At 40.5% G+C, this 24,355-nt stretch overlaps 1 protein-coding gene across 9 annotated transcripts in view; it reads left to right on the forward strand.

Moving 5' to 3' along the window:
- The window catches only part of syt1a (synaptotagmin Ia), a 203,969-nt gene that overhangs the window by 107,551 nt on the left and 72,063 nt on the right, over nucleotides 1-24,355 (forward strand). The gene's annotated exons all lie outside the window — the stretch shown is intronic.

Below are 24,355 nucleotides of genomic sequence, written 5' to 3' on the forward strand. Positions count from 1 at the left end.
CGGTGGCAGCAGTGTAGCCAGTAGAGACGGTTATTCCCCTACAGAAGAGAGAGAAAAGCCACGCCGTATTTGGCAGTAGAGTATCTACGGTAAGATACTGTAGCATCCTAACACATGGCTTTCTTTCTTTGTCATTTAATGAGAAGTTACACTGTAATCGAATCACCGCACTGCCTTCCCTGCTGTTTGTCATTTCCCCTTTTGTCATCCCTTATCTCTCCTTCTCTCCCACTCCGTCCTCATTATCCCAGCCTCAACTGAAATGAACTAGTCGATCTCTCTTCCTCCCCATCCCTCCCTCCTACCACGCTGACGTACAGTAAACTTCCCTTTCCGATTAAACAAAGACAGACTAGGAGGCCAGAGGCTGAACAAAGCCTCTCTGTTCTAAATAACATTTGCACTCTTTTTTTCTTTCTTTCTTTCCTTCTCTCATTTAGAAACATGAAAGAGGTGAAGGTTGGTAGATTGTGGAGCTTCAAATACCCTAACATCTGTCTATTTGATTCCATTGTCTTGTGCTGAAACAAGCCATGAAAGCCAACACGTAGCTTCAGTCTTTTCAGACGCAAAACCAATTCAGTTGGATTTCAGTTCCATTTTGACTCCATTTTTCCACCACCTTCCAAATCCTTTATTCTCCAGCAAGGTCCAATAAATCCTATTCACATCCACTGTACCATTGTAGCTCCTTGAAAAATGGATTTGTATGTCCAATAGTGGAGCTGAACAGTCTGCTCACCTCTTACATTGAAGCCATTGTTACCATTCAATTTATGCGTAAAATCTGAAGTCATTTACAGGAGCTATTTAATCTGGTTTGTTCTCTTTGAGGACAATTTAATCGTTTTTCTTGGAAAATATTGCAACCGCTGGCATTGTCATGTGATTCGACAACTGTTGTACGTGCGTGTGTGTGTGTGTGATGTGTATCCATCTGTGAGATCTCCCATTGCATCAATAGTTAATGAGCGTCTCTGGCACACATTCACACAACCCATTCATACAGTGTTTTTGTTTATCTAACGGCTGTTCAGAATTGAGTGACATGTACTGTACTATACCATTATGAAGCTTAAACACAGCTCAGCCTGAGGTGGATTTGGATCCAGGCAATATGCTGACCTTCACACAACCTTGCAGTGTCACGGTGGGTGTTTGGCGAGTTATTAAGGCGTAGCAATATCTGAGAGTAATGACTTGTCTCATAAATCTAATAAGATGTGTGATGGAGCAGAGGAAAATGATACTTTTGACATTAAGTTGACATTTTCAGCAAAAAAAGAATGAATTTGTAAATCTACATTATTTTCCCGGTGTGTGTGTGTGGGTGTTGGTGTGTACAAGAGTTTTGACGGGATCACTCCATCCATGGAGGTTACAGCTTTCCTGCCCAGAGCGGCAGCCCCTTTCGGTCCACTGGATGCAGTCCGCTCTCTCTGTGACTCATTGCCTCATCCACTCTGATTGGCTGGCTTTTCTACTCCAGGGAAAGACAGGACGGAGAGAGGTTGGCCTCACATGAGCAGGGATCAGCCGTTCTTTTCACACAACATCCAACTGGATGCACATTCACAATGTGTTGATCTGAATTATAAAACACAGGCATGAAGGAAAGGGGTTGAAAGAACAGGAAATTCTTTTGATTGCTGAAAGGCAGCATACGTGCTGTCATTTGGTGTGTCAAAAATGCAACTGGCTGCCACAGACATTCAAACATGTGAGCAAAATGGGTATTACTGAGATCATACTTTTAGAGACAGGCAGTATTCCATTTAGTCCCAAACAGGCAGTTTTGTATCCATCTAAGGGATGTATTCAGGCTTCAATCCCCCCATCCCTTTGTAGATGACGCTGTCACATGTGACAGCTCTGAAGCAAACAGGGCGTGGAGCTCCCTGCCTGCTCTGCCTTGTTTGCCTCTTACAGACAGACAAGGTCCATGCCACTCCACCCATCCTGCCAGCAAAATTCATATTTTCTTCTCTGTGGGAAGAGCCTCTTTGCTCGGGCCATGCAGCGCTGTTTTCAGAACCATGGACAGCGCTCCTGTGGAAACAAGTAGAAGAGTGTGAAATTTCAGCACCACCTCTTCTGGACAGCACCAACAGTCCACATAGTCGAGATGACAAAGGATCAGACAGGGAGGGAAGCTTTAGGGATGAAGGTAAAAATAATGAGACATACCGCAAGCTTACGATCTCAAAAAAGGGAAATGATAGAGGATATTGCCTTGTTTGTAAAAATGATTCATACGGTGATTAGATAATACACTGTGGGGAATGACAGATTTTACATTTTGGTTGCAGAAGGCACTGTTGCTGAGGAGCAGGCACAGTAGTGTTTGACTGTTTACTAGCCTTAATCTATTTGTTTTGTTTATTTACGAACCAACACTGACTGTCAGTTGAGTCTACGGGCAATAGTGCTCAGTAATTAACCAGGTAACCTGGCTAATGATATTACAACAGTTGCCAAATTGGCGAACGGCAAACCAGTAAAGCTTACAAACAGGATACATGCTGCTTCGCCACAGTGCATACAGTTCACAGTTCTGTGTTGGCTTGCAGTCAGGGATACTCACGATGTTCTTTCCTATAGCTTAATCTCCTAGTACTCTATAAATCCATGATTTTAATAGCTAAAGTTCAGTCAATGAAGATATGCAGCACCAGTCAAAAGTTTGGATGCACTTTTCTCATTCAAGTGAATGGGAAGGTGGGCAGAGATTTTTTTGGTTTGGTTTATTGACAACATTCAAATATATTTATAAAAGTACAACGTATGCTTTGTCAGGGATAGAATGATAAAGCCGAAGGACTCATTTCCATTGTTGTCCCTGGTGTTTACTCAGTCTGCCATTCAATGTCTGACATTCAGATATATTAGAAAATAAGAACTAAAAAACTTGGCAGACAATGTACAGTCACACAAAAACGGAAATTTACTCTAAAAGAAAACAGTCTTGAGTTCAAGATGCAAATATCCAACTGTTCAACCAATACTTACTATTATAAACTTTCACACCTACAATATAAACAGTTAAGACTTGTCTGCTCTTTTTCAGTGGCTGTTATACTGGCAGTGTGTGAGAAACTGACTTTATGGAGTCATGTTTTGTTTAGTTACTTGCTTGTTGTGGTGTATGATTTATGCATACAAATAAAAACAGCTATATCTAAGTAAAATGGCCTCTACTCCACCCCAACTGTACATTCAGCAATAGTTGGCAGACGCAAATCTTGACATATCGTACAAGCGTTTTTTTTTTTCACCTCAGCTTTGCCCTGCTCAGCGTTAGTGTATCAAACCCAAGAAGAACGTTCTCTCCCATAGCAACATGCTTCATTTCACACTACAAATCATTGTGATTAATCTGCTATGGCTCTAATAAATGTGATGCATGAGTCAGTTATGGCATCGGCGATCCTTTTTATTCCTTTTAATGCATGGTTTTACTATGTATATACGTGCAAAGCATTTTAAAACCACAGCTCCGTGATTCAGATTTATTGGTTAATCGAAAATTTAGTACACTTGTTGCTACAGTAACACGTGTGTGTTTGTGTATTCGTCACTGGTTGCAAATCATCGACGTTCATGAATAAATTAATTGGTTGAATTAATTGTATTTTTACATCTTTTGTGTGATAATGGTGAACACAGTAAGAGGGGTGAGTAATCTTTCATGAAAACGTGTTATTTTCTGTAAAAGCAGTTAGATGAAAGCTTACTGTAGTCTGCTCTCTGATCTGTAGTGATGGAGTTCACAGGAAACGTTAGACGTGGCCACTCAGAGACTCATCGCTGCATTGATACACTGGTGAAGCTAGAAAGATAAGAGAGACTTCTATACATGCGTTTACCCTCACACATGCACACACCACGTCCACACAAATATGCATACATAAACTCAGCATGACATTGATTTTGTGCCTCGCTGCATGTCCTCCAAGTACAGAGGATCTCCAGCGCCCACCCCACCCCCCCCCCACGCCCCCGCAGCCGACAGAAACAATAAAAGCAGCACAAGTCTTGCCCCAAGGCCTCTGTTATCACCAGTGGACAGCAAACCACCCGTCAGTCCCCTCTCTCTCTCTTTCTCTCTCTCTCTCTGAAACCCCATACTCATGTCACCTAATTGAGACAGCTAATAACTAACCAGGGTCGTTTGTATATGTACGCATTAGCATAATTGAATAGGCATGAGTTAAGTGTTTTCCACTGGTGTGTTAATAACGCAGTCCGGAAAAAAGGCGAACACACGTGTTACTGTGTCCGTTCGGCTCAACGCTGTCATGAACCTTGAGGCATTTATTCGTTCAGTCTCCTCCCCTTTCGCCCCGCATCACTGCTCTGCCTCGCCAACTGTCAACGGTGTAAAACGAAGGTGTGGTCATTTTTCTCTATGAGATGTCCTTGTCTCTGTAGGTTATGTGTTAGCTAGAGCTGGGAACATTGCCACTGCAAGTTAATTTTCTTGTGTCAAACAGACGAGGCTGGGGAGAGTTCACATAGGTACTTTTCCCTTCTGACCTGACCACGGAAGCCACCGCCACCGCTGGAAGGTAGTCCGTTCATCTTGAAGTCGTCCAAATCCCATCAATAAACCCTCCTTGTAGCACAGAAGCCCTGATGTCGGGCAGCAGAAACATTGACGGCAGAAGGTGGGGCACATGAGGAGAGAGGTGATATCAATTGGGCAGAAAGGGATGAAGGAAGACGGATTGGGATGGAGTAAGAATATATTTTCCATGTCGGTATGCTGCAGCCGTTGTCCTTGTCACTGTGCTGTGTAAATCAGTGTGCTGTCTGCTGTGATCTGAGCGGGAAAAAAAAGAGCTACTTTTTTATCACTACATCTCTGACTCCGCAGAAGGCTGAATATTCACCAGAGACCTCTATTTACAGAGAGGGAAGAGGACAAAGCTGACAGCACCATGAAAGTGAAGTTCTTTTCAGCACAGGTTACTGAAAAGTAAAAGGAAACTGGAGAGTAGCACACCTCAAACATGTTTAATTGTTGCATAGCAACAACCCACTGGTTTTCTGTTGTTGAAGCACCAAGTGATGTGTTTGACAGAATGCAGAATGAGGATAATGGGAGGGAATAAAATGAATAAATGTATTTTAGAACTCTCTGTCATTTGAACAAGTTCAACAAGTTGGAACAAGTTCAACAAGTTGGTGGGTTGGACAGATGTTGGATGATGGACTATTTTGTTTCGTGGTAATAAAATATCTGACACCATAATTCATTCAATCTCTTGTTTGTCATCACCTGGATTGTTGTTCTTTGATCTGGGTATCAGCTTCAAAGTCAGTGTTGGAAAAGTTTAAGCTTTAAAGGGAAAATTCACCACTGTGAATATGATGATTTCTTAAAACTAGGTCACCTACGTAGTAGAAATGTGCAATTATTTTTGAATTTGGTGTCCTATGACTTGTAGGTTTGCCATGGTAGTCAGGGTTAATGATGTTACACGATGTTCAGGCATACACCGATTACATTACTTGCCTACCACCCCCATTGTCATTTTGTTTTTTTTTAATAGAAATAAAACCCATTTAGTTCATTTTCGCGTGTCAGCGCCCGCGTTCATCATATGCATCTGTGTGCACCGCAGACCGGCTGTACATGGAGGATGACCTGCTGGCAGCAGCCTGAAGCCCACCATAACTAACTCTTAAGTAAGGGGTTAAAGATCGAAGTAAGCGCTCTACAGATATTGAGCGTCATTGATGAAGATCTCATCTTGTAAAATGTCCGGTGTAACCGATAACACCGATGTTGTCATGAGTTTATTTGTGTCTGATTCCACAGCACCATATTTGGCCTCCTAAGTTGTAATAGTTGCGGAACATCTCTGCTGCGACATTATATTATAAAGCTAGTTGTTTCTTTAAGTGTTAGTGTTTGTTAGGAATCACAGAGAAACTCAGCAGCTGAAGTAAAGCTGCAGCTGTAACGTCGCTCCGGTGGTCACTTCCTCTTCCAGACTCTGTTGTGTCTGATTCAACAGCGCGATATTCGGCCTTGAATCATGAAACTAGTTCTCCTCCAAATATATTCATTTTAAAGTATTTAGTCGTATGATATTTTAGTGTCTGCTTTTCCATATCGCTGGCATCTCATGGTAGATGGGAGTGTTTTGGGAGACCCACATTTTACCGTCCTTGAAGGCACCACTACAGACAATGTGAAACATAGTTTGCAGTCCAAGGCAGATCTACAAAGTCACGGATGATGCATTTTGCAACACTCGCCTGACTTTTGCTGGCAAATGAGCGGGGAGCTCTGTTTGCAGGCAATATGGAGGGACATTAAACATTGTTCATTTGCATATATACTCACAGTAATGGAGAGGCAGCCATATCATTTCTTGGGTCAGAAATATAATCATCAGAAAATCCTGAATATTGATATGATGAGGGCAAAGTGCAAATTTTGATTGTTATAAAACAGGAAAAACAAGCTAGGATGAATTCTTAACAAGCCTTGTATCAGTCATGTATCACTCAAGTCTTTTTTTTTATCGTAGTCTTTTTCAAAATGAACACCCTCATAACATAATCCAGGTACATCATACAGCATGTAAAACCTTGAAAATCTCCCTACTTTCAAAGCAGTCAGGCAATCTAACATTATAATAAATTCTTAAAAACCTTTAATGCTTCGTGAAGGTCTTACTATCAAAAGTTGTCCATTGGTTTTAATGTAGTCACAGTACTAACTCCAAAAGGTGTGTGGGTGTTATTTTAAATTAAAGCAGCATATAAATGCTCGTTTAAACTCATCTTATTTTATTATTTTCACATCTTTAATTGGTTCAAATACATACATCATATTCTCTTGTAAAATATCATTTACATGTAGATGAGGGAAAGTATTACCCACAGTTTTCAGGATGTGGCTGGCTAAAGAAAATTCAGATGCTGTGTGGAGACTACTGACCTTGTCCCACCTGAAAGGCCCCTGTTACTAAGTACAGTGTTTGTTGACTTTCCTTCTTGGTGAACTAAAACCAATTTTTAGAGCCTCCTCTGTTGACCAGCGTCTTTAACACACTGCCAACCAATGAACAACAGTGAGGACAAAACACTTCTGTCTTCGGATTTCCAGTGGTGACCCTTTCTGTTTACAAGGGTCATCGGTTCTCTCCGTAACCTTCCGGTCACTCCCGGTTAACTGCAATTAAAAGATCTATCACGTTAAAAGGCTGTCACAGAAAGGAAAAAGCCAGGAGGTTATCTTCAAATCATTTTCTCCAAACCCTGTCCTTTGATGCATCGACATGCCCTGAAGGAGAGTAGGCTGTGGTAAATGGAGGGTAATCACTGATCTTAGATGTCCACTTGGGAGTACATTATCAGCTACCCCATCGTTGGGATGCACTGTGGGAGAAACAGATCCCATTACAGATGTGTCTTACAGGGCTTACAGTCTTGACATGAATACACATCCGTGTAAATGAACGCCTTTTTCATGTGCAGAATTTTGATTTATGTCGTCGTGATTGCAAAGGCTGAGGAGGGAAAAAAGGCAGCGTCGCGGATACAGTCGAGCTTTTCAAGTTTCTTCCTCTTCCCGCTGAGTGAAGAAGTAAAGAGAAGGTCATGCAAAAAGGCTTCTGTTCAAGCGTAAATTCACCTTTTCCGCGGATTCGTTTGGCAAAGTCTTGCACAAAGGCTTGGTTTGAAAAAGCCTGTAAGAAAAGGCAATCAGTGCCTTTCAGTTTCCTTTGGAGAAGTACCCCCGCTGTCTCCAAAACACATGCACATTGTTATGAGTTTCAGTCAGCCGGGAGGAAGTGAGCACACAGGCAAAAGTGAAATGTTTAGGCAGTACGAGAATAATTCCTCCTCACTTTTTTTTTTTTTATCTGTCGCAATCTAATGTCTACACCTGATTTCGCATCACTTGTTCTCATATCAGAAGGTAACAAGAGGAGAAAGGTGAAGGTGTGTGTATGTGTGTATGAGGAAGAAAGATATAGCAATGTGTGAGATCACTGTGATTAACAGCAGCACACTGAGCTGATGCATTATTCATCCGTCGTCACCTTCACCCACTGCCAAAAGTCGTGACTGAATTTTTTGGGGGGAATGCGTTGTTCCTGAAATTTGCAGCCAAATGAACAAAATCTGCCCTTCCATGTCTGAGTCTATTACATTAGACCACCTCGGCGTGAAGACTATACATCACATATCATGTTAAACAGCCTCTATCAACCCCGTCAAGCATGTTTGCTTGTGAGAAGAAAGTTAATGTTAAAATCCCAGGAAGTTTATTAGCATTTTACTCTTTTAGAACAAGAGACTTTGTTGAATTAAAAATATATCGGTAACCTATTAGGAAAGTATCCTCCACAAAGTGTAAATCAATTCTTTCTCTCTTCTACTTAGCCAGCCTCCCTCTCTTTCTCTCTCTGTGCTAGAACTGTCAGTATAAATAACCTCTCTGGCTCCTGATATGATAAACCCCCTGGAGAAACAAATTACCCAGGATGCACAAGAGAGGCCATGGTCCTCGCAGAGAACGAGCTGCTGGATTATAGTGGCTCGAATTTGACATTCACTGAATACGCAGTGCTAATTTACCGTTTCCACCAATAGTCAACGCGTGGTCAGAGTTCACCCTCCCAGGACTAAAATGTCTTTAGGGAGCGAGTGCAGGGGCCAAGATAACCTGTTTTACTTCTTTTACAGGGTAAGTCACACCACTTTTAGTTTGGTCGGTGTCTGGGGCTGCAGGCTTGTGTTTTGCAGTTTGTTGCATCATCCCAAAGTAGAAACTTTTCTGTGGCTACAAGTTGTTTTAATGTCTTCTTTTATATATAATATCTAGATACTAGTAATCTGATTATCCTGATTACATCTCTCATCTCCTCTGCTAACTAATGATCTCAGTTAGTGCTGAAACAATTTATCACATTATACATAAGATAGTTCAACAGTACTCACTGGATCACCAAAAGTATATTAATCCATGTCTGAAAGTAGTTCCCAATACACCAGAAATACACCTATTTGACCGACATTTGCTAAAAACAACAGTGCCCAACTGTTTTAAGAAATTATTGAACTTTTCTTAAAAGTAAAAATATGTATTCATGACCCATTTTGAAAGATTTACATCATCTAGATAACAGAGTAGGTTTGGGGTTGAGAGCCACGGACAGGGAAACAAAGTTATAAAATATTGAGAAACAGAATAACACATCATTGGTTTCAGTCTTGTTATGAGAAGTCTACTCTTGAAGATTATTTTTCTATCATAGGCAGTAATCACAAGTCACCGTTGCGTGATATCTTTTTAACAGAGTTCTTCTATCCACTAATTATTTTCTGTGGGAGGTAAAGAGATAGAGTATTAATATTTGTTTATCACTATAGTACAAATTGTTATTATGTCCAATCTCCAAAATGTCCAGTAGATGGAAATTGCTACAAGTTATTGCATACTAATTTACATGTGATTACAATCTTCAAATTTGTTTTGCAAACAATCATCGAAAGTGTGCATGTATCATAAGTGACACGGGGGAAAAAAATTAATACAACATTGACACTGACAAGAAAAAACAATGGAGGTCAGTGTTTACAGCGGCTCTGTAATTGAAAACAAAATGTGATGTCAGTCACATTATTCTTTCCATGTTTACTCCGTCTGGACAAGAGGAGGAAAGTGTTGGTGGGGCCGGAGCTGAAGGTTTAAGAGCTTTTAGTGAGCTGAATTATGCCCTCGAGGCACTTTTTTTTTCCTGCAACCAGCAGTCAGATCAGTGACAATGTCTAACCTCAGCTTCTCTCCTGCACACCTCTCCCACCCCACCTGCCTTTCCCCCATCAATCAATCCAGCCTAGCATCATGCTCTAGTAAGCTTGACTGGCACTAAGGAGGGAATCTAGTCTTAGAGCGCACTGTGTGGTGCTAGCCACATCATATGCTTACATATCTACACATTTCTATATTCTTTTATCTGCCTCTACAAGGAATGTTACTCAAAATGGCAGTAAACCGCTCAGTATCATACGCCTACACTGAAATGCTAGATGATAGCCGCTCTGTGATTATCAGAGATTTATCTCTTCCTACGACTTGCTTTTATCAGCTCCTGCTCTTTCTCAAGGCCGCGAAACCAGTCACTCTTGCCGGTCAAGGACCTTCCTTGTCGGGTCATTTGGCTCTTAAATTGCCCAGCTCTTCTGTGCTTTTAATGCTCACCAGGCACCCCTGTATTGATCCCTCCATTGATCCTATTCAACTGGGCCTATGTGTTTGTCCCTGAGCATACAGAAAATATGCTATCATGTCTGTGTGCACATTATTATACCACTCACACAGTGTCTGAGTTGCATCCTCCTTTGTGTCAGCATGATGAGTGGTGACAGCGCTCGGAGTCATGTCTTTTGTTGTATGTACGGGCATATTGTGCACTGTTGTGTTTACCCGAGTGAGTTGGGGGCTGTTTGTGGCCCCAAGACAGCGCTGCGCAAGGCGGGTGGGGTCGAGGGTTCAGGGTCGACCCTGGGCTGTGTTTCCACACCACATGACGGAATATCACACTCCACAGAATGAATGACGAGGACATTAACAGCCCCTCTAAAGATGCACAATTTTGTATTTTTTTCTGTGTCCGTTATTTACCACTAAGACACATTTCTGTCTCTGCTCACTGTTGGTGGATGACGAGGCAATAATGGATTTCTGTGTCCATAATTTTTTTTTTTTTCAAGCAGGTGGTCATTAAATATTCTGATGACATACTGTGGAAATCTAAACTGGATAATTTTCAGGCATAGTGTGATAATTTCAATTAATGAAGCAGGAATGTCTGGAGAGGGTAATGAACAGGATGGCCTTTCTAATTCATAAACTGGTATAAATTGGAGCTGCAGCAGGCTCTAATTAAGTCTGAAGTCACACTAATAGTATTAATAGTAAACTGTTTTGTCAAGGAAATGCAAAAAAGCAAGAAAAGAAAGGCAGGGCAGATGTGATTTGAAAAGATACCCGACAAGAAGAAGATTAAGAGACGGGACAAAGATAAAGTTTTCACTCTTCAGGAGGTTTGGTTAAAAGATAAGCTTTTTTGCAGTGTGGGCTCGCAGATGGCTGTCCTCTCCTGGTGTGGTCAAGATACTCTGTCGTGATTTATCTTTCTTTCTAGATGACTCTGTCTTCCACCTGCATGACGCCCAGTCTTAACTTGCCTTATTGACATGTGATATAGTAGAATCTAATATGTATGAGAGTATTTTTCCTATCTTGATAGAGATATAGTTATATGGCACATATGTGCAAAATCATGTGTACAGTAATCAAACTAATGTTAAATGTAATGAACTTTGCTCCATAGTTGAGCTTTACATCAGATTAAGGCTGCAACCAACCATTATATCCATTATGGATTAATCTACTGTTTATTTTGTTTATTAATCAATTAATCATTTGGTCTATAAAGTGACAGAAAACGCCTAGAGTGCAAGATGACATCTTCAAATTGCTTTTATTTGTCCAAACAGTCCAAAGATATTCTGTTGACTTGTCATAGAAAACTTGGACAATTGACAAATATTCATATTTGAGAAGAACAAGTTAATTTTTTTGCTTAAAAAATTGCTTAAACGATTAACTGCTTATCAGAATGGTTGCACAATAATTTTCTGTAAATCAACTAATCGATAAATGATCATATCATGAGCACAAGTTGTCATTTGTCATTTCGATTGGTTGACAAGTTTCAAGAAGGCGGGTCTAATATGAGCCAATCAGAGGACAGAAGCCAAGAAACAGAGACTAACGATATGAGAGTGGCGTGTTGCAGATGATAATAGAGAGCAACTTTTCGTTGAGATCATGATGGACAATGGATGATAACAGCCATCTCTGTAGTATTTTGTTTGTTTTTGCCTGAGTTTATTTGTTAATCTGAATTAACTGAAACCAACACCAAGAAGCGAGTGAGCGACGTTGTGGGGGGACAAATGGAGCGACAGTCGAACTCGCCAGCGTTCAGGTAAGACTCGCATCCTTTATCGTCGTTGGCAACCGAGACATTCAGTTCATGTTGAGGCCTGTTGGTAGCTGGTACATCCAAAAGGCTTAGTGGTAATTAAATGCCCTGGATTAAACAACAAATCACTTAACCTGTACTACCTGCGCCGTGACAGTCACATTTTTTTGTTTTTATGTAAAAGTAGCTTGAACTTTGGACACAAGAATTTTGAAAAATGATAACACAATATAGAAACAATCCCACTGAAAATCGATAAATGATAATATAAATTATCACCCCGCCTTACAGTTATATGCTGGAGTTGTTGCTGTCTATACAATGAGGCAAATATCTAAGGGAAATGCCACGTTTGTGAAAAAAAGTCCATGCAAGCGTGTGTTTGCAGCTGTTTGTATGTTCTCTAATTTGGACAAATATGCTCAGTTGGAAGCAGTTGACATGAGCTTGAAAAAGGTACCCTAACATGAATCTGTTTTGAATCAGTCCTACAGTATGTCCTTATTGCAACAGCTGTTACAGCCTGTTCTATCCCAACTGTTCCAAAGAGACATTAAGTGCAACGCACAAAAAAATGATCAAAAAAATGTCTGGCAAGCTGTTATTTGCACCTGCAGGCTGCTAGAAAGAGAAGAGAATTTAGATTGCATCAACATTTTGATAACCCTTTACGTGAGGTATGTTATTAATTACAATTTACAGATTCAGAGTGCATAAAAGCCTAGATAAATGTCCTTTAAACTGGTTTTAGATAAATACCAGAAAATTACATTCAGTTTAGTATGTCATTAACTGTAAAGTGCCATTAATTATAAACCTGAGAAAATATCTATTAATTCCATCACAACATGAGAGTACAGATTAATCATCGGTGATCAGTAGCAGCTGTACCTTTTGAATATGGGATATTTGATTTTTTTTTTTGTGTTAAGGCATGCAAAAATTACAAGAAAGTGTGTGACAGAGCAATGTTTCTACAGGTTCTTATCACAAATGCAGCCTATAAACTCAGAGTATGGCCAGTTGCTCAAGAACGTGCTTAATATGAAAGACAGACTTTGTCACATCTTTATTTTAAGGGAGCTGAATTTTCACACTAATTCCCAATGTTCTAGGATGTGTAAGGGATGGCTTAACACCATGCACCATCCTTGGTTTCCATGACGACTGTGATCCCTGTATGATAATCGGATTCCCACTATAGCTGTGAAAACACTCATTCCTGCCTGATCCAAGAAAATTATAACATGAAACCGCAGTGAGGAATTTGCCTGCGTGACGATAAACAGCCAGAGTGAAGAAGATGCTTTGTAGCTGAGCCAGCCTACAGGGTCGGGTCTATGGCGAGTCTATTCATAACTGCAGCAGCAAGGTAGACCACAAAAGCTATAGTATGTGCAGTATGGCAGAGGAGCTAAGCCATTTACTAAACGAGAATGACAGAACAGGTATTTGTTTTTATATGTGTGCACTTTGGTATTAGAGGGAGAAAAGCTTTAAGAGTAAAAAGAAGAGCATTAATGACTCACCTGCCTTTCACATTACTTACTGGAAGATGAAGAAGCACAAGAAGCCATTTGTTGTGTGGTTTTGTGCGACCAGCATGTATTTCTTTTAGCCCTTTTTCTTCAAGCCCTCCTTAGATTGTTGCCTGTTACAGTATCTGGTCCAATTCATGTTGACTTAATACAAATGAACCAAGAGATGTAAACATGAAGTCATATGGACTGACAGATAACTCAGCGGTTGGACCCCATATGGGGAAATCAAATTCCAGTAACTGACAGCAAGTCATGCGGCACTTCACTGTGCTTTATTTTCTTTATGTTCTCTGGTGTCACAAGAGCTTATAGAGAAATAGCCGATAATGAAATTCATTTTATGTACAGTGTAATGTTGACCAGGTAGAAACTGGATGTTGTTTTTTACTGCAACATGATGGAGAGAGATATTTACTGTGGTCACTATGTTTCACTTTAAGAACTGCCAAAAATACACCCAGTGGGACACAAGAACAACGCACTAAATGATAAGCATAAATACAATATATATATATATATATACAGATTGCTTCCTTAGCAGTTCATGTTTAGCAGATGAATTTAATAGTACTTTGGCTTTTAAATTCATTCTAAAATCACACGTCTGTATGCGACAAATCCTGTGGTCGGCCAGTTTAGCTTTCACACCAACAAATAGCCCCAGAGTCCACTTGGAAGCATACCAAGCCCCTCGTCTTCAGGCAGTCTCTTTCCAGTTTTGTTGTCTGCTCGTTTTAACTAAACCAAACAGGTTAGGTGTGAAAGCACCCTGAAATCTTTTGTGCCGAGAGAAACCTGGCTAAAAGGGCTGCATAAAAGTGGAAACAAAAGATAAACAGAGCAGGAACACACTACACAAAAGAGCATATAATCCACTTAAGGTACACAGACAGGAAGTTGATTAGTTTTGCATAACCTGAGAAGCAAGATCGACATTGTTGTCCAGGAGATTAATAAGTGACTGAATAACAACCACCACGCTCAGTTCTGTAGTTTTAATTGCATCCATTTTAGTTTCCAGGCAGTAGGGGGTTTTCTGAGAGGAAAGGGTTGACTGCATGAATTCTTTTCACTAGCGCAGTCTTAGCCTTTTAAATTTATCTCCAGCTCATAGTATGACAACTATAGATCCCCTCTCCTTTGCACAAGACAAATGACCTTATTACCACAGGGGACCATTCAAAATAGGATCATGTAATGCATGGCAAACTGCTTCTGAGAAAATACAGACCTGCTCTGTGAAGCGCACACTGTTTCTCAGGGAAACCATCAAAAGCACATTTTAGAGACCAAACGAGTTTCAGAGCTTGTTTGGGCTTTCAACACACATCAAGAGGATCAGCCAGAAGCACTGGTGGACTAAGCAGCAGTGTCAGTTTCTGTATAATTCAATACAGTCCAGACGTTTGTAAAAGAGCACCTTCTACCGCGGATGATTTGCTGCTGAGGACACATTTGTTTCACCATAATGAAGTTTTTCTGTGTACTGGAGATGTGCCTGGAGGGCAGCACTTGGTTTCTGGTTTACCGTGTGTTTTTGTATGTGTGTGTGTCTGCGTGCATGGGCTTTTTCCCCCCCTGTGTTGTCATAGCACTAAGAGTGCAGGAGAGATAGGCCAGGCACACAGTGTTCTCCCTTGTGGGAAATTAGTGTCCGCATGCATAATTACAGGATAGGATAGGATGCCCGTGATTCATTTTCCTCGGCTATGTACATAAAGCCCTGAAGCCCTCTACATTATCTACAGATCACTATAACTTTCCTTGTTAAGTAATTCATGTTTGCAGCTGCGTGTTAGTGACAGTGTTTGATGCTGTGAAACAGTGTGAGGATCCAAATGGTAGGATACCAGGTGAAGCTGCCTCGTTCTGTTAACAATCAATCTCAAGCAATTTGAGGTGACGTTGCCATCACATTGACCCTGCTGCTCCAAAGGTCACAGCTGTTATAGTCCTTTTAAAAAGTGAAATTCATTGATTTGGTTACGGACAGATCTGCTGAGAACAGTAGGGACTAATGAGCCCAACATGCATTAGTGTCCAATCACAAACCATCAAGCCTGATTCATAATGGCAGACCTCAGTAGCATGACTGATAGGCTAATAGACCAATCATATTTGTGTCAATCATCCAAAATAGGCTTGCTCTTTACAGTGGATTCAATTGATTTGCATAAACATCACTGCTTGCGAACTGTTGCTCTGTTTTTGCAAACTGGGGTAGTTTCTTTTCTTTATCAAAAATAAACAGTATAATATAACATATACAGTAGATCTACAGTGCATCTACCGTATATAACAAGTTGCACAAGGGAAAAGTAAAAAAACAACAACACATTTTTATCAGACTAAATCACAAAGTGGGTTTCCCAAGAGAAAAAAAAACATTTCCAGTAATTGAGATACCCTGAAGGGTAGAGAGATAAATCTGAAGAGTCGCTAGATGACAAACAAGATAGCGAAAGTGAAGCAGAAACCTATTTCTATGACACACATTGTTGTATACTGGATAGGTTTACCTCTCCAGGCCTTTAAATATATTCAAATGAAACAACCTGAGAATGTAAGACTCATTATTTGCTCATAGCTCCTAGACATATACAACCCACATGCGTTTCTTTTCATGTAATGAGCCGGAAAGGTTGGGAAAACCTGCTGTGTGTTGTTAGAGATCATATTTAATAGTTCCTTTTTTGCTGCAATCATAGGCGGCGCCAGAGATTTTTTCTTGCTGGGGCTTGTTCAGGGCTTAATTATTTATTGGTGGGGTTGCGACATTTGTGGTAAGTACATGAATACATAAGGCAAGGTGGAGACATGTGGGATTGGAAAGCTAATTTCAAGTACCAATGTGTTTATTGCAAATACAAACACCAACACCAAACACATTTTGTAAAGTAAAATAAATAACAATATTCAGCACTGTGATAGAACTGGTACATAGGCAGGCAAATGCAGAAATAAACAGCAGTCAGCTGTTAGACTGGATCAATGGAGAAACAGCAGCTAAATAAAGGAAACTAGACAGGATTTTGTTTTTTTTGTCAAATATCTGGTCATTTTTATTGGCAGGGCTACGGTCTGCTGGGGCTTTTGTAGTTCTAGTTGGGGCCATAGCCTTGCAGAGTTTCAGGATGTAGCTTAAAGATCCACTCCAGACAGATATACAGATCATGCATCAGTGTCTTTACAGGCCATAAGCTTTGTCCGAAATTGACTTTTTACCTAGTTTTAAGTCACATATTTATGATACACTCTTTAGATTTTGGTTGTTTTTAACTTTATCTTTTAACTGGATAAAGGATTTTAGTCATTGGACGTGGAGTTCAAGTTGTTTTCAAGAACTGTTCATAGCAGTGAGAACGCGACTCAGCTTCCAGCTGCTCTGGTTGGCCTCTGCTCACCGAACAGTGCTGGATAAACATTGTTTTTTAATGTAAGACTGCTGGTCTTGACCACTGGGTCCACTTGTCTGGGAGAGGAGGTATAGTTTGGCTTCCATTGAAAAACCTCCTGAACTGGTGCTGTTTTCTACTTTCCGCTGTGGGCTGCCGTTGTGGAGCCCTGGCGGGTAAGTCTTGCCCTGTGTCACTTCCTGCTTGCTTACTACACCAAAGACAGTAGCATTTACCCCTGTCATGACTCCTTTTACTGGCCATAGCTGTTTCCCTTTCCCCAGTGACCACCCCCAGACCCTATAAGTCATGCCTCCATGCACCTCACCATCTGGATGTGACAGCTGTCTCTGCCTGACCCAGAAAATCTTAGAGTTGGAAGGGAGAATATCCATCCTACACCAGATCAATGATCAAGAACGGATCCTTGACTCTTTGATTGCCAAGGGCCCCACTGTCACCACTACAACCAAGGCCCTAGTTAGCTCCACTCCTAGCCAGAAGGAGCCATGGACTGCTGCTTGTAAGGGGAAACATGGTTGTCCCCATCTGCCTCCAGCCCTCCAGCTAACCAAATTTTCCATCTCGGACGACCCTCTGTCTCCGGAGTCTTATCGCCGCCTCCACTCTCCACAGCTATGTCCAAGCAGTCCGTCTCTCCTGTTGACTGTTGCTCTCAACAGCAAGCCCCCTCTTGACGACTCAGGAGGAGAACATTGAACCTCCTCCTGGTCTAGCGCAGCAGTCCATACCACCAGCTGGGGTTTCGAGCCCTCCAGTCAGCCTACAACCTTAATCTTAGGTGATTCAATAATTAAAAATGTCAGGGTGAGATCAACAGGGTGATCAGGATTTCGATAACTCAACTCTCGCATACATTACATTGCAGCCCATTTCGTGGCTTCCGGCTGCAACTCCTTTGCTCAATACAAGACCAGTTTCAAAAATCGTTGTCCCTCATTAGTCACTTAGACACAAAAAGATGGGAAAATAGGGTCCAGGTTGAAAAATACCGAAAATTCCCTTTAAGTAACTACAGACCAATCTCCAAATTGTCTTTTTCAACTAACATTTTGAAGAAAGTAATTTAATTTCATTTGACACAGTTGATCTTGGTATCCTACATCGCTTGGGGCTTAAGGCCACGGCTCTCAGATTATTACACTCATACCTCTCCAACAGAACTTGGGTAACTCTTCTTCCTTGATGGCTCAGTTGAGTTGCGGTGTCCCTCAAGGTTTTGTTCTTGTCCCCCTTCTGTTCTCCATATACATGCTGCCTCTCGGCCATGTTATTCAGAATCATGATGTGCTTTACCATTTTTATGCTGATGACACTCAGTTGTATTTGCCATTAAAACCCACAGATCCTAGCAGGCTAGCAGATCTTAGAACTTGCCTCTCTCATATTGAATCCTGGATGTCCCAAAATTTAACAAGTCTGAGGTCATTCTGTTCAATTCCCCAAATTCCATCAGCTCTTTTGGTGCTAATTTTGACAATCTGCCAAATAATATTTAGCAGGCTGCTAGGAATCTAGGGGTAATCCTTGATGCTAACCTCTGTTTTGATTATCAAGTCAAAAATGTTGTTCGGCCATGTTTCTTCCAGCTCAAGATAGCCTCTAAAATTAGGTCATTTTTATCAGTTGCTGAATACAAAAAGTTGTATATGATTTTATCTACTCTCAGCTTGATTATTGCAATGCACTTTACTCAGGTACTAGCCAGGGCACCCGCCACCGTTTCCAATTGGTACAAAACACTGCTGCTCGACTTATTACCTGGACAAAAAGGCATGACCACATTACCCCTGTGCTTACCTCCCTACGTTGATTATAAAATCTTATTGCTCACTTTTAAGACTTTGAATGGCCTCGCACTTACATACATCTCTGACCTGGTTTATGCCCTCTCAGCTATTAAGATCTGTGGATGGAGCCCCGTTGATTACTCCCAGGTCACAGTTTATGGCTAAGGGTGATCGAGCTTTTGCTATTAGAGCTCCCACACTATGGAAGTCTCTGCCTACTGAACTCAGACACACTAATTTGCTAGCTACTTTTAAATCACATCTTAATACTTTTCTCTTTGTGAAAGCTTTTAGAAATGTTTGATATATGTTTTTATTTATTTGATCTTATTAATTTTATTGTCTTTACTTTCTTTTTATCTGCCTTGTCTGGTTTTATTTCCTTTTTGTAAAGCACTTTGTAACATTGTTAAGAAAAGTGCTATATAAATAAAGTTACTCATTATTATGATTATTATTATATAAATCTACTCTATGTTAATTAATAATTTGTCTGATATGGTTTTCCACAAAAAGTTCAATTCTTAAAATGACATCTACTCCTTCTCCCTCATTAAAATAATCAGAATCTATGAATATGTGGATATTTTTAATGTATGAATGTGAAAACAGGCTTCTAGTGCAAACTCTGCACATGCATCATTCTGCACAGGGAAGCTCAAACATCCAATGGTAGGAACAATAAGTCAAACACATTTTTGAATTTAAAAAGATAGGGCTAAACCTTCTGGATGTTAATGTCCTCCACCGAGTGTTTTCACCTTGTCTTTCATACCACAGATATAGCCCGGTTTTACATGTTCACATCTGAGTGACTCGTCAGATCATTCATCCTGGCTTTTGCCCCTCTGGTGAGCTGCGCTCCTCACTCGATGTTTATGCAGGTTGTCAACACCTGACAGTGGACGAAGTAGGGCTGGCAGTTTCCCTTTGCCTGATCAGTCTGGACTGTTGGCCCACAGCTGAAGGTCAAAACAAACATGCACACACGCACACACACACAACATCATTCACATAAAACCGGCCAATTTAGGAGGAGATTTATAGAATAACCAGCAAACATCTGGAGAGAGCTGGAAAATGCTGAGAGAAGTCCAATTAGACAGAAATTAAAGGAATTTGAGGATGTATTAAACTTTACATGGCTGACCACAATATTTGAAGATGAAGAAATTGTTGTTTACAAGATTGTTTATCTAATGTGTACGCCTTTACATTTATTAAATCATATTAATTGACGTAAGATACAAAGATCAGATTCAGTTTTGCTCGTCAAACTTGAAAATTCCCATTTTTTTCAAACCCAGTGATCAAATCACAGCATTAGTCTCACAGCTTGTCTCTTAAAATGTCAGACGCTTGCGAGCACCCCAGTGGTAACTTGACATTAGTCTCATATCATGACATCGAATAGACTAATACTGTCGATTCCTTTTGGCATTATTTTTCTTTCTTGACATCATTTCCCACAACTCAGTCACTGCAGTATTTTTATGTAAACCAGACATCATTGAGCCAAAAAGGAAATTATGAGCCCAAAGTCATGGAAACACCTTGACAAACTTTAACCCCAGTAAGTGGTGCAGTCAAGTACTTCTAGATTTTCCTTTCTATTTTCAAAGCTTGTATAAGAGCTTCACAAAAAGTGCTCCCTGTGTCTTGGCTAAACTCTTTAACAGAGACAAAGCACTTGTCATTTTTTCTAACACCACCTAATTCCCTTAAATGTCACAGGAGCACATTCAGCCGGTGCTGAACGGGAGCAACAGTGTCAAACCTGTTGATGCTGTTTCTTTCTTTGGTTTGCCCTTTTTTTTTTTCTTTTTTTTTTAAAATCGATCATCTGGCTGATCCTCTGTTTATCTTTCCTCTCATGATGGAATCTGAAGGGTTAGATTAAGTGATAAAGTTCAGTCCACTATTATTTTTCCTTTTGTCGTTGTGTTTGCTGACTTTCCTGGTGACAAAACTTGAAGCATTACATCAGTGAGTTACAGAGCAACAGTGCCTTAGTAGAACTGCAACAATTAGTCGTTCAACAGAAAATTGGCCTCTATTTTGATAATCGAATAATCATTTTAGTAATTTTTTTATAAAAAATACTAAAAATTCGTTGGTTTCAGTTTCTCAAATGTGAAGATTTGTGAAACATTTGTTGGGTTTCGGACTGTTGGTCAAACAAAGCAAGACTCACCTTTGACTCTGGGAAATTATAACAGAATTCTTTGCTATTTTCTAACATTTTACAAAATGATTATTCAAGAAAATAATCGTTGCAATAGTTGTAGCCCTACTTAGAACTTTACCTCTCAAGCTTCCTCTACTTCTAATCTAAAGAAACTGAGACATCTGAGTAGATTTTTCCTCTTTCAGTTTTGTGCAGCACAGTACCACCTTCTAACAGGAAAGTCATTTCTGAACAAGTGCGGATATTTCTCCGCACTCCCTCATGGGATATTTAACAGCTTGTTCAGTCAAGGGTTATCAGTTGCAGATGGCTGAAGACAATAAACATGATCAAACATGGGGGTGGGGGATTTTGAGACAGTATGTCTTAAGCCAAGTCATATAATGATGCAATCCCGCCCCTTTTTGTAATATTTCCTTTTTTTTCCCCCTCTCCAAATGATCCAATCAGGTTTTCATTGTTTGCATCAGTTTGACCTTTCATATCAAGCAGGACTCGTGATTGAATATTCTCATTCATGGCACAGCTTCTTTTACCAACTCTAAACAATCTAACTTGTGTAATGAGATGTGTGGACTGCCCCTCACTATTAATGGTTCCTATAAATCACCTATTTATCTGAGCGGCGCTAAGCTCACGAGTAACGCTGAGTCTCAGTCTTTCTCTCTCCCTAAAGTGAGCCACCTTAAAGCTATCCTGTCCGGTAATCTTGATTAATTCTGTTTACCTCAGCGCAGTCATTAAAGAGAACGGCCCCTATAATTTTAACAGACGAGGCCTCGAAGTTGAGAAGTTGACCTCGATCTTGCTCTGCTCTTTCTTTTCAAGGTTACAGGCGTTTCAGGAAGTTAGAGCGGAGAGATTGCACACATCTCCTGCGATTTGTTTAATAGACTCTCTCTCATACAGCAAACTTCGATGTGTATACAGCGTGATTACAATAACAGTGTAGTTCTCCTTCAAGGGAGAGCAAATCTCTTAGCGTTTCAAAGACAATTACACAGCGGCAACGGTAATGTAGCATGTCACTTTTTTCATATCTCTGGAACTAAGAAAAATCACAGCAAATAACACACCGCATACTCTCTGACGCTGCGTCTCCATTCGCCTAATGATCATGCAGGAGAGGATCCCCACTCCAACTACAATGCTGCCTGATTGTATGGTCGTCAGCGTTACCAGAGATAGCTTGTACCAGGCTGGTCTTACTTCACATCAGTTGCAACTCCTTTGTTCATAGATAATACCTCAAAGAGAGCATTTATTCTTATATAATTGTTCTTCAGCTAAGCTCCTTCAGTCGCCTTATCCACTCGCACAACCGCAGATGGAAAATGGGGGAAACAAATCAGTCCACTTGTGTGCCATTTTGAGTGATTAGATAAAAGTTGTTTGACGTCTCTGATTAGGCGTTATGATGCTTTCGCTGTTGTGCTTCAATGAGTGTAAAAAAAAAGTGAAGAAAAAGCTGGATGAACAGTGCTCTTATACTGCAGCTGCATTGCTTATAGTGTAATAATAAAATCTTTTTTTTTTTTTTTTGTGCTATACAGGAGGTGATCCATCTCTATAATCGTGGCGAGTCAGAGCTGAATGCAGCAATTTCATATATTCAATTTGAGCTAATCATACTTGCTCCGTTCCTATTTTCCACTTAAATCATTGAGCTGAATAGGGATAAAACTGATTAAAGTGATATTGTCCTACATGGTAGAATATGAACATCTTTATGAGTCCTTAAAGAGGCTATTATGAGAAGGGTATAAAATCTACAGTAGGTCATACAGCTTTATGCAGTAGTTAAAGTCCAAATGTCTCCATGTTTACAAATAAAAATGCAGCTGTTTCTGCAACATATACTACCCAGAACTCCAGACTGCAAAGGAAAAAGGAAAGCAAAAAGGGAAAACCCTCAGTGCTTGGCCCTGCCACTCCCATCCCACACTGATCTCAAATGGAGCCCCGTAATAGACCAATTTCAGCTCTGCCTGGAGCAAACCAGTCCCTTTATTCGTGTACTCTGGTCTCTTCCTCTTTGGCCAGATTGCACAGGCAAAGAGAGAGAGATTCCCCCCACCCACCCTTGGCAGGATAAAATGAAAGAAGATGGTAGAGCCATAAGGTTTCTGGGTAGACACAGCAGAAAGCCCACATTATGGATGGTAATGGACTGTTTGGATGCCTGGCTCCCTCCCAGCCTCATATTGTTCATTCTGCAGGCTCCCAGGGCTCTACTCTTCACTCCAAGGTCACAGGGGCTTTTCACTGGAATAGGCCAGGCCCAGGCTTACAGTATTTGGGTCCCCCTGGTGGAGCAGGCTAGGTCCAATCACACAGTGAGGTCTGAGGTAATAAGCACACTGTTCCATCCGGCTGCAAATAGAGAGAGTTGAGAGGAGGACAAAAGAGCATTGTAGCCTAGGATTCAGAGTGTGACAGGGAGAAAACAGCCCATGATGAAAATGTTCGAGAAATACTTCTGAAACTAAAAAACAAGGAGGGGGGAATATAAAACATATGTAGCTGTCTGTAAATATTATACTAAATACCAAAAGTCACTATTCAGACAACCACTAATGTGTCATTTAGCAACCATTACACTGTTGCTATCTTCCATATTTTATATATATATATTTGTTTTTTTTACTTTTTATTCTTATAATTGTTGTTATGATTCACTGATTTTGCAATGCTCTAGTTTGGGTTTATTTCAGCTACGTGGGTTTTACACATCTTGTTAGAAAAGCACTCTGAAGCTTGGTCTCTCACTGCTTACAGTTATTATGCTCCTTACTGTAAAGGTAATGATTATCTTTTACAGCACACAGTCAAATGCTGTCAGTGTTAAATGGTCATTCAGTTATTACATATTATGCCTACTCATTATTATTTATGTCAGAGAAATGTTGCTGAACTGTCTCATGATGGTGCTCCCAAGTGAATCCAAGCACAGAACACAATAAACCCCAAAGGGCTCAAGATAACAGAACTCAGCAGACACATATCTGAGACTCACAACATGCACAAGGGAAGAGATGCTGTTATAAAAAAAGACACTAGAGCAGGGTGAGCTGGTGTGGTGGAAAGAGAAATCACTTGACACAGAAACTGCAGTAGCTTGTTGCGGGTAGAAGCAGTGCATAACCGGCTCCGATGGCTCCACAAGTGAGAATTTGTTTATTTATTGAACTAGAAAATATCTTGATATATCACTTTTACAAGAGAGACCTGGCCAGAATGTAGCACAGATTAGCTAACATGAGAACACACATAATCAAATTACAACACAATGGAGCACAATGAAGTCGTTCTTGTGGATTATTTCAAGCTCGTGGTGTTTAATATGAAAAGACAATTTCGCCAATTTCAGAGTAGACTCTGGGGTCATTAAGACAAACTC

This window comes from Thunnus thynnus, chromosome 23, assembly GCF_963924715.1.
Source record: "Thunnus thynnus chromosome 23, fThuThy2.1, whole genome shotgun sequence".
In the NCBI taxonomy this organism is placed as follows: domain Eukaryota; kingdom Metazoa; phylum Chordata; class Actinopteri; order Scombriformes; family Scombridae; genus Thunnus; species Thunnus thynnus.